Below are 11,160 nucleotides of genomic sequence, written 5' to 3'. Positions count from 1 at the left end.
GGGAAAGAGGAGGGAGCAGTTACTCAGACCTGGAGGAAGGATTGTGGTTGTAGCTCTAGAAGGTCCCCTGACAGAAGCTGTGGACTTTAGTGGAGAAACACAACCACTGCCAACTCTTGGCCCATCTTCTCATCTTCTCCTGAATCCTCCTATTAATCAAACCCAACCAAGAGCCAGCGGGCAAGAGGGTCTGGGGATCCAGTCCCTAGAAGTAATTTTATCTAGGACAGAGAAGGATAGAGAAAAGAATAGGGAAAATAAAAATATTCTGCACAGGGTACAAGTGAGGATGCCTGTTATCTACTCAAAACTAAGAAAAAATTAGATGAAGCAAATCTGGCATATGCTAACAATTGTTAAATCCAGATGAAGAATATGTGTGTTTACTACCTTTCGTACTTTTCTGTATATTTGAAATTTTCCATAACAAAAAGTAAAAAAGAAGTGAGGGTGAAATCGATATAGAAATTTCAAAACAAAGTGAGAGAATTTACACCCATGATTTTAGCTGAAAGAATCACTAAGGATTTACTTCAGAAAAAGAACTCAGAAATTAAACCCAGAAGGAAGTGATAGGATGCAAAAAGTAACGACAAGAAGTGACCCTGGTAAACAGACAAGTCAATCTACGTAAGCATTAACTAGAAAAAAACAGCTGGAAATTACAGATCAATGTGTAAGGTAATATTGAAGGTATAGGAACAGAGAAGAGGACATCAAAGTAGACAGGAGAGAAGGAAAACTTGAGGAAAACTTCCTGGGAAAGGGAGGAGTGGCGAACTGACCTGAGGTTTAAACGTCCAATAGGATTGACCGAAGAGGATCAGAGGGAAGGACAAATCCAGGGAGAGGGAACGTCATGAGAAAGATGGTTCCAAGGGCACACTGCATCTGATAAACTTGGATGGAAGGATACCTTTGAGGATAGTAGGAAAAGTAAGTAGGGAAGAACCACATCCAAAAGGGTCTGTTAAAAGTTACACCTCAAGGGGCCTAAGCTAAAGCTCGGGGCGGTAATGGAAGAATTTTATGCAGAGAAACGACCTGATCAGATTTGCATTTTAGAAATGAAACTCACTTTTGGAGGTCTGATTGGAGAGTTCAGAGGGAAGGAAGAGAGCAATTAACAGACCACGGCAGAGATCAAGGTGAGGCGGGATGAAGGTCTGAACTAAGGCAGTGGCAGTGGTGATGGAGAGGAAACTGATTCAAGAGACAGTCAAGAGGTCAAATGAATAAGACCTGGTGACTGATAGGATGGGGGTTGGCAGGGACTGGTAGCGAGGGAGAGCCAGGAAGAAAACCTGGCCCTTGGCTTTTGCCTGGGTGACTGATACATGCTGGTGAAATCAGGAACTGTGAACCTTCAGAATGAGCAGGCTGGAAGGCAAATTGATGGCTCAGTTTTGCTCAAGTCCAAATACCTAGGTCAGAAACTACGAACTGGGGTAGTGGGGGGAACCATAGACATCAAGCCTAAATTTAAGACAAGGAGACAGTGTGGGGGGGAGGGCCACGCAACCTTGTCTATTCCTTTTTACAGGAAGACAACCTTTCCCAGAGTATATCCCCCGACCACTGCATGCACACACCCAGACACACACTCACACACAGAGTCTTACTGACCAGATGAATTGGGTCATGTGATATCCCTGGCTTCCCCGGAGTCTGGGGAAATAGAGAAGAAAATTGTCATAATTAGCTTAGACAAATCATGATCCAGTGCCTGGGGATGACGTATTGCTCCCAAACAAAATTGAATTTCTGTTAGCAAGGAAGAAAGGGGGATGGGTGTTAAGCAGACCACTAAGAGTGTTGGCCCCATACGATCTTACAAACTGGGCTGGGGTTTGGGAGCTCAGAAAGATGGACTGCAGAGAGAGGGAGGCAAGCTTCCACCAGATGCCCAACTAGAGATGGAGACCAGGAGAGTCCCTGTTTCCTGGTCAGCATGCTGTGTGGGGGAGATGGGTTCCAGGTCAGGGCCTGCCTAATGGAGGCACAGAAGTGAAGGGTGATCAAAAACGTCCTGCCACAATAGATTGTTCTGGGACCCAGGACAGTGCCACATACGCAGTTGGGAAGTTTGATGAGCCCAGCTGTAGGGATTCAGGGAGGCAGAGGGGGTAAACAAAAGAAAACCAAGTCAATGTGAGATTTTCTCTTAGCTGCCACTAAACAATCACTCCTAACTGATGCAGTGCATTACAGCTTTAGTCTCGATCTGAATTCTAACGTCAATAACTCATCCTATCCCGGGTTCTCACCCTTATCCCCTCAAGGCTTTGGGTCTTCCTTGTTTTTGCTCATATACAACGGGAATCCTGTCCCCAACCTGAGCCGGATGTCTGCAGCCTCTCTTTCACGGATGAGAGAGGAACCACTTTCACGGATGTTACTTGTCTGCCTTGACTGCCCTGAGTTGCTGTTCCCAAACCCCTCATAGTGTGTGCCTGGCTGGTCTTCATTATAGTAGAAATTCCTTGAGGAAGAGTAAAGATGGTATCTCTCATCCATCTTTCCAACCTCCTTAGTGCTTCATACAAAATTCCCCCTAAAGTGTTTGTTAGATCCAATTCTATTAAGTTGAGGAGGAATATTATTTAGTGGTTAAGGGACCTGCCTCCATAGCTAGTCTTCCTGGGTTCAAATCCCAGCTTGGCCACTTACTGGCTACACGATCTTGGGCAACTGGTGGTGCTCCTTTGAAGAGATAATAATGGTACTTACCCCGCAAAGATTGTTTTTAGGACATAAAGCACTTTCTATGTGTGCCTGCCGCATAGAAAACATTAGGTATTTGTTCTTTTTATAAAAATTGCAATTGGAGGTGGGTTGATGCAGTTAAGGCTGATCTGGGGCAAGCAGGCCTAGTTGGGCTTCCCTCTTTCCCACAGTTCCTTCCTTTCTTCCTGTCTCCTTCCTTGGAAACCTCTTCCTCACGCTCTTGTGTCCTTACTGTAGTAGCCTACCTGGTCCCACCTTCCAGGTCAGTGACTTCTACTCCAAAATGACTCTCCTTCCTCGGCACCTTCTAAACCCCCAGCTGCTTGTCACAGAGGGGAAGATCTGAGCCACCATTTCATTCTACAATGTTAGTGCATAACATTAGCTTATTGCTTCACTTCCCAGCCCCGCAAGGCTGTTTCCATATTCACAGAGCAGACCTCAAGAGGATAGGCCAGGCAAGACATTTTTAGAAAGAGAATAGTGGGGTCCCTTCTGGGTGTCCTTAAATCACCACGTAGGCCACTGGCGCCATCAACTATGAGTTGCTGCTGCAGGTGACAGGGCAGGGCGGGCACTGCCAAGTGCCACTTCCCCTCGGCAAGAATGGTTTCTGCTCTCGACCAGGCCTGGATCCCCAGAAATGTCCCCATTGGCAGACACTTCCAGTGCCAGAGGACCAGAGGATGCCAGTGACTGAACGTTCAGGTCAGAAGACTGGGGAAGGGGAACTCTGAGACTCCCGCCAGACTGTCTTGGAGGGGGGTAGTACCCTTCTTTCCCATCCCACATTCTTGCCTTCCTCCCAAGGGGGATGCATCTGCCTCTCAAGGAGGTACAATACAAGGGCACCCAGAACTCCAAATAATGCCATAGCACTACCAGTAGTAAGAGTAAGGACCACGGGTAAGGTTTGAAGGCTTGGAGAAAATGATATCATCCTTAACAGAACTTCACATTTTTTAGAGTGCTTTCAGGCTTTTAAAACACTTTCACTTGCGTTTTCATATTTATTTTCATAATAACTCTGTGAGGTAGGTAGAGGAGGGGAAAGCTGAGGGAAGACATAGGCTGTCTTAGTCAGGTTAGTTGCCTTAACAAACAATCCCACGATTTCAGCGCCTTACAAAAATAAAGTGTGTTTCTCACCCATGGAGCAGTGCAGTGTGAGTGTTCCTGGCCAGGTAGCTCTCCCACAAGCAGTGACTCAAGGACCCAGGGTCCTTCCATATTGTAGCTCTGCCACCTCTGAGGGCCTCAGACCCTTCACTTCATCCCTTCAAGTGGTCCAGAAACAAGGGAAGAAAGAGCATGGATGAGTGCATGGGAGGTCTTCTGAGCCAGGCCCAAAGGTTGTGTACTTATACTCCCATCCCCTTGACCTAAACTCAGTCCCGTGGTCACACCAAACTGGAAGAGAAATAAAACAATCTGGTCAACAACCAATCAATCTCCACCACACAGGCTATATTCATTATGACTATTTCTGATAATAATAACTACCCATGATTGTAACCCCATTCTGCTTCCAGTACAATATTGAGAGTTACATAGATTAGCTCTACTTTTCCCAACAGCACTAGTGGGTAGGGATGGGCGTCTGCATTTCATAAAAGATGAATCTGAGCTGGGAGAAGTTAAGGAACTTGTCCAGGAAATCCACAGCCAGATACTGGTAGAGCTGGAAACCAAGGCAAGTCTGTCTGATGCCGAAATGTGCCTTCCCCACTCGCCAGCATTCCACTGCCGGCAGGACCAGAGAATTAGAATCCAGGCTGAGACCACATGGTGTTCCCTTTTGGGTGGAGTCACAGTGCTTTCTTATTTCACTAGTCTTGCTTCTGCACTCCGGGCTGAGAACCCAAACTCCCTGGAAGCTGAAGTGCTTCCTGGGAAAGGTTTCTGCTCCCCGTTGTGAGGGGACACCTGTGTCCCTGTGAGGCACCATGACTGACATTTTCTGCTAAAGTCGGTGGTGGCAAAACTCTTGTTTGGTCTTCTGGCACGGCCAGGGTGTGCAGTCCCCTGGCCTGGCTCTCTTGACCTCACTGTTTTGTCACTGCTGCCACAGACCCTCTCAGCCCTCAGCTACACCCTTCATCTGCCTCTGGTTTTTTCTTCCTCCACTCCTGAGCCACTACTGTGAGGGTCACCTTGTCACCCATGGAGGCCCAACGTATGGCTACTGCCCTCAACCCTGCTACACTCTGTGACCACACTGGATGAATTGGGAACTTCCGAATCCCTGCCACACCACACAGGAGCTGAGATGGCTCCAAAGCCACCTTTCTGCCTACTCACGTGACAGCTTTGTCTTCTGCCGTGACATCCCCATGATGGTGCAGGGCCCCCAGTGAGGTGGCCTCCTCCCAGAGGCCCAATAAGAAGGGAAGCAAAAGTCCCCTATTTTTGGCTTCCTTATTCCACTATATTTGGGGTCTCACTCTCTCCCTGCCCACTGGGAAGCCAGGCCCTGACATCTCACTGCTTTGTCCAGCTCTTCCTGACTCCCTTCTCTCTACCTTGCCACCTGCTCTCAGAAGAAGATGTGGAATTATTTGTTCTAGGTGGAGCTCGTCTTGGCATCAACAACAAACAGGGTGTAGTCAAAGGGACTGACTCACAAGGAAGGGAGGTCTGCTAGGAAGCACTTCTAAAATATCACCCTGTGATGTGTGACATGTCTGTCCACCATCATCTGGAGGCCCGTTCTGAAGGGCCCTGCCACTGTGCAATGCCAACCAGGTACAAGACATTCCCAAGCTGAAGACGCCACAGTCAATTGAACGTCAGGCCTCTACTCCCTTCTCTCCAAATCGCACAGTCAGCAGAGTCTGACAGGTTTGTCAAACTGGGATCCAAAGCAACAAGAGGAGATTTACATGTATAGCATATGCCTATCAACTGCCCTTCTTCACCGTTCCCCAGTTGTGCTTTGTATCACAGGGAACTACATTTCCCAGACTCCCTTGCCCTCCGGCTTCCAGCTCAGTTTGGCCATTGAGAGTCACTAGGGGCAGGAGGAAGGGAGAAGCCAGGGTATTTTACCCCCTCATTCTCCGCTTCCTGTAGCACCTCTGGCAGCAGAGATAACCCAGCTCCTCCCTCTGTGGCTACAGCTCCCTGGGATGCTTCCACCATCGTTCCAGGTTCCCTGGATGGCCTCTGCTCCTGGTCTCCATAAAACCCCCTCTTCCTTGTGTCCCCTGAGCCCTCGAAGTGGTAGCCACTTCCTGCTGTTGCTAACCCCTGGGCTGACTGATCATTCTGTTTGGCTTTTTCACTCTTCCATTTCCTATAACCAGCTCCCTGAATTCATTTGAAAGACGTGCTGAAGTTTCTGTTTTCTTGTCCTAACCCTGATAGATATACACATATTATACCCATCAAACATATATATACTTTCAGAAAAAATATGGACATGACATGGCTGCATATCTTTTTAAAATTCAGAATGTTACACGTGAAACTTGTTCGTGGTTTTTGGCGTCTGTTTCCCTCTGTGGCTTCCGGGAAAAGAACCACCACCTCCAGAGTTGCAGCTTTTTGCCACTGGAGGTGACGCTCAGGTCACCCTCTGATCCCACAAGTGAGAACAGTGCCCTGTATAAAAGACCACAATTAATTTTTATTGCACATACATGTGGGGAGATACCTGCTTGGCCTCCGTGTGAGAGCCATAACTCTCTTAAATTGATGTGTCAGCGAACTAAAACTCAATATTTTTTTTCACACAGTATATTTTACAGTCAGAGGCCCTTCCCTAATCGGACTAAAGCAATTTGGCTCCCTGTCATCGCTCACTGAAAACATATGAGCTGGTTGGCATTTCTAGCAGCCCAGATTTATCAGGGTCTCTGATCGACTGCACAGGAGGTTCAGGGCTGTGGCATGGACAAAAGTGGATTTTTTATGACAGCATCATGCTGCATCTCTGTATAGCTAGACTTTTATCCCTTTATTTCAGAAATATTTGTACTGTCTTTAGTCCCAACTCTACTTCAGACTGAAGAGATTCCACATAGTTTGCATGAGGGCTTGGGGTCATTCTTTCTGTACCTTATAAACTCTTATTTCCAGTCTACAAAAAAAAAAAAAAAAAAAAAAAGTCCCCGGGCTGCCCTCTTCAGCATCATGGGATTCTGGAAGTTCAAGCTCTGAAATGCTGTCTCCTGCATGGTGGCTGTCTGCAGCATTAGAGTAGGCCAAGGACAGGACTTAAAAAAAAAAAAAAAAAAAAAAAAAAAAGTCCCCGGGCTGCCCTCTTCAGCATCATGGGATTCTGGAAGTTCAAGCTCTGAAATGCTGTCTCCTGCATGGTGGCTGTCTGCAGCATTAGAGTAGGCCAAGGACAGGACTTTTGGAGCCCTGGGGCCAAGGCTTTGCCCACCAGACCTTGTAAATCTGTAGCAAAACAGAGAAAACCCACACACGAGTATGACTGCCATCCTCTTAGTAACTGTAGCAGACAGTGACAGTGTCCCCTTGGATTCCTCGTACTGTTGTCTCTGGACACCCCTCTGGCTTCATTGTGCCTTTGCTCCTGGCTGCCTACACCTGCTCTCCTCAGACGACTGTCCTCAGGCCACTGCAACCACTCTGCCCATACGCATGGAGAGCTAAATATGCCTAGAACTTTACGTCCTCCTGGGATGGCCCTTAGCTAATGACTGATGGGTGAGGGAATATGAAAACCCAGCTCCCTTGCTTGGAGTCCCACAGAATCTGAGGTGTAGCACATACTGCAGAGCTCCCCCGTGGGATCAGGCGGAGGCTGGGACCTTCCCCAACATGGAGCCCTTGCTTGGCTTCCTTCCCCTCTCATCCTGCTTCTCCCACTCACTTCCTGCCCTCCCCAGGGAACATTTCCTTAAGGAATCACTCACACCTGAATCCTCATCGCAGGGTCTGTTTCCCAGGAACTCGGCCTTAGACAGTAAGTGTGTTAGAAGTTCCTCATTCCAATCACATATCTGACGCTACAGCATTCTCTCCAAGTGCTTATCAAGTGCCTGCTTGGTTACTTCTAGAGATGGGCAACTCCCTATCACCCTATCACCTAGGGTAGAAAACCCATGGTGCAGGCAACTCCATACATCCATACACCCAAGGGGGATGCATCCGCCTCTCAAGGAGGTACAATACAAGGGCACCCAGAACTCCAAATAATGCCAGACTAACTAGTCTCAGTCTTGATATGAGCATGGTGTTGATGCCCCAGCCCATGTTCCTGAAGTCTCGGACAATCTTGGGCACACTAACAGCTTCCCACCTCAAGAGTACTGAGCAAACTCATATCATGGGCACAACCAACCCAGAAGGGCAGGTAAGTTGATGCCCAAGGGGAGAACCCTCGACAGTGGGAGGTGGGAGTTGGTGCATCAGTGCCCCAGCCTTCCCGTCCTCCAGGGAGGAGATTCCGAGATGTGAACCATGTGTCGTCTCGCGTGGCCCACCACAGGATCGAACCCTAGTTGCCCTGAGTGGTAATCTGCTCATGAACTCACATCTATTAACTTCCCACCCTTGCCTTTATCACTCTCCGCATCCCCTCACTTGTGCTTCTTGACACCACCTCACAAATAAATGACCTACACCCAAGTCCTCCACTCAGCATCTGTTTGGAGGGAATTCAGACTAAGACAGGGGCCCAGAGAAGCTAAAGGATTTCTGCTTCTTTCCCCTGGAACGTCCTTCTTCCCACTAAGTGAACTTCCCATCCCTGAAGATCCACTGAATTGGCAGATCCGATTCAGTAAATGATCATGAGTCCCAGCCCTTTGAGCTCCAGGCCATGGACTGGATTCCATGACACGTGCATTCATTTTGGTTAAAGTATATATATATATATATATATATATATACACACACACACACACACACACACACACATATAGAGTTCTATTTTGCTAGGTAATACATTACTTGCAACCTTACTCAATATATACTTTTTATAACTCATTTGCATAAACACACAGTATTGTATTTATGCTTATGTCATATTTTTTTTTCCTCCGGGCACATTTTCTACACTGTGAGTTGAATTGCTGTGTTGGTTCGGGTTACTTGTGTTACTACTGAAGGGGTGAGTCAGGTCTCCTGGTTGTCAAGTCCACAAACATTAGCCCACTGTGGCCACAGACGGCCCTACTAGGCTCCCCTAAGGGCTCAGTGGAGAGACTTCCAGGCAAAGTCTCTCTGCTTGATGCCCTATGGCTTTGACCCTCAACCCCCATTCAGCCCTGTGTCGAACCCCTGGATGTAGAGAGCGGGGCTGGGTCGTGGTAAGTCACAGGACCCCATTGCTCCCCTAGGTTACAGCCCAGACTAACACATGTCCATGTGTCATCCTTTCCTCTGCCCCGTCCATCTCCTGCCGTGGTTCCTTGGGTGTGGAAAGGGCCCCTTTTATGATGTCAGCCATATGCGAGAATTTTCAAAAGGTTGCATCCCGAGGGAAGGTCAAAAGACCCTCATCATGCACATACAACGCCCCCTAACCTCCAGGCAAGGCACAGTCAAAGGCTACCTGCCCACACTTGGGCCCAATAATGTCCTTGCCTTCACCCATCTCACCCACTCACGCATCTCTTCAGTCCTCATCCTTCCCAGAGGATAGACGGAAGAGAGAGAGAAGTCTTGAGCTCCCCCTAGAGGCTACATGCTTCGACTTAACGTTTCTTCATCAAGTGTTGGGGGATCCTGAAGAATAAAGATATTTACCTATCGGAGAACAGAATTATGTAGGGGCTACAGATTGGTAATACATATAATATATACCTCAGAATTACATACCTGAAACTAACATGATTAAAAACAAAGTATGAACTGTAGTATCTGTGCGATGCTTAGAATAACACTTACCAAGAGTTTCTCAGTAAATACTACCATAGTTTCATTCTTGAATAGCAAAAACAAGCATGATTATAAATTGGAAATAAAATAATCTGGATGACTACTTAGTAAAGAGCTAACGAACAACACTGCATACCTTATCTCCTACTGCTCGGGATACGTGTAAATGCGGTGTGGCCATCTTTACTCAGGCACTATTTTGAGTTCAAGAAGAAGGAAAACAGGTAAGTGTGGACTTTACTACTCCCTGTGGTCAGCACAAGGCCAACAAGTACTTCTGTGCAGGTAATACAGCTACAGAAACAAACCTTAGATACGCCTATTATGTTTTACGAGGTACTGGGAAAGTAAGAATCTTTATGGCCTATAAGACCTGTAAAACCATCCAATCCAAGACCAGAATCCTGGTCTTCAACTATCAGCTCAACGACTGAGGTCCTGAGTGACCTCAGGAAACTTGCTTAAGGTCTCTGAGCCAGAAATTCTTTAATGATGATGTGGAGCTAACTGTAATGGCCCTATAGCTCACAAGGTGGCTATTGTTGTAGATGCAAGAATGCGTAGAACTGGAAATCATGACCCACTTGAGCTCATGAGCAAATGGGCTGTTTCTACTGAGCGAGTACAATAGACAAGCAAGTGTGAAAGCTGGTTTGGGGTCTGAAGGGAGGGCACCTGATCACAGAACATGTTTTCCTTCACTTAGCTTGTACTGCTCTTTTGGAGAAAATTATATTCTTGGCTTCGATAGACAGATAGATAAGATACGTGATTGCTAGAGAGACAGATGATAGGTAGATAGATAAACATTTGATGCAATATCCATATGGATGGGAATTCACTTGTTTCACTCACTGCTGTGAACATGCGCCTAACATGGAGGAGGTGATTAACAAACATTTATTAAATCTGTTGCTTCGCTATTTCTCATGTACTTGTCTCTCCACTTCCCATGCCTGGGAAGACCCGCAAAGGAGAGCTCGCATGCTTTCTAAAAGAGAAGTGAAGTTGGGGCGTGTAAAAGCGTGTACCAGACCCAGGTCCAGGCAGGACAGATGTTCATCTTTGGCCATGGGGTGGTGGGTAGGTCCTGGAACTGTGAACACAGAGGGGCCCTCAGAGGGACCCATTTTTCTTTACTGCTGGAGTGAAGGGTGGGGTGTGAAAACTGTGAGCACAGGAATGTCCAGGGTAAGATGGGGACTCAGAATGGCTTCTCCATGTGAGTCTAAGTGGTGTTCCATCAAGTTCATACATCTGTACACACCCTGGGTGGCCTACCAAAGGGTCCTGGGAGGAGACGAGCCTGGGTCAACCCAGCCCCAGACCAAGCAGGTGCTAGAATCTGGGGGTTCCCTACCCAGGAGGAGCCTCCTAAGGACGGGATGACCCTACTGCGAGAAGAATATCAGAGGCAGGAAAGTAGGCTGACACTGTGAAATGTTTGCTGCAGATCAAACAGTGGGGCTGGAAAAATGGTTCTCATTTCCTTGACACCAGACTAGAGGGGGTTCAAGAGTCATGGGAGGGGCTTCCCTGGTGGCGCAGTGGTTGAGAGTCCGCCTGCCGATGCAGGGG

This window comes from Lipotes vexillifer, unplaced genomic scaffold (assembly GCF_000442215.2).
Source record: "Lipotes vexillifer unplaced genomic scaffold, Lipotes_vexillifer_v1.1 scaffold847, whole genome shotgun sequence".
Classification (NCBI taxonomy): Eukaryota; Metazoa; Chordata; class Mammalia; order Artiodactyla; family Lipotidae; genus Lipotes; species Lipotes vexillifer.
Note: the sequence above shows the minus strand (reverse complement) of the source record.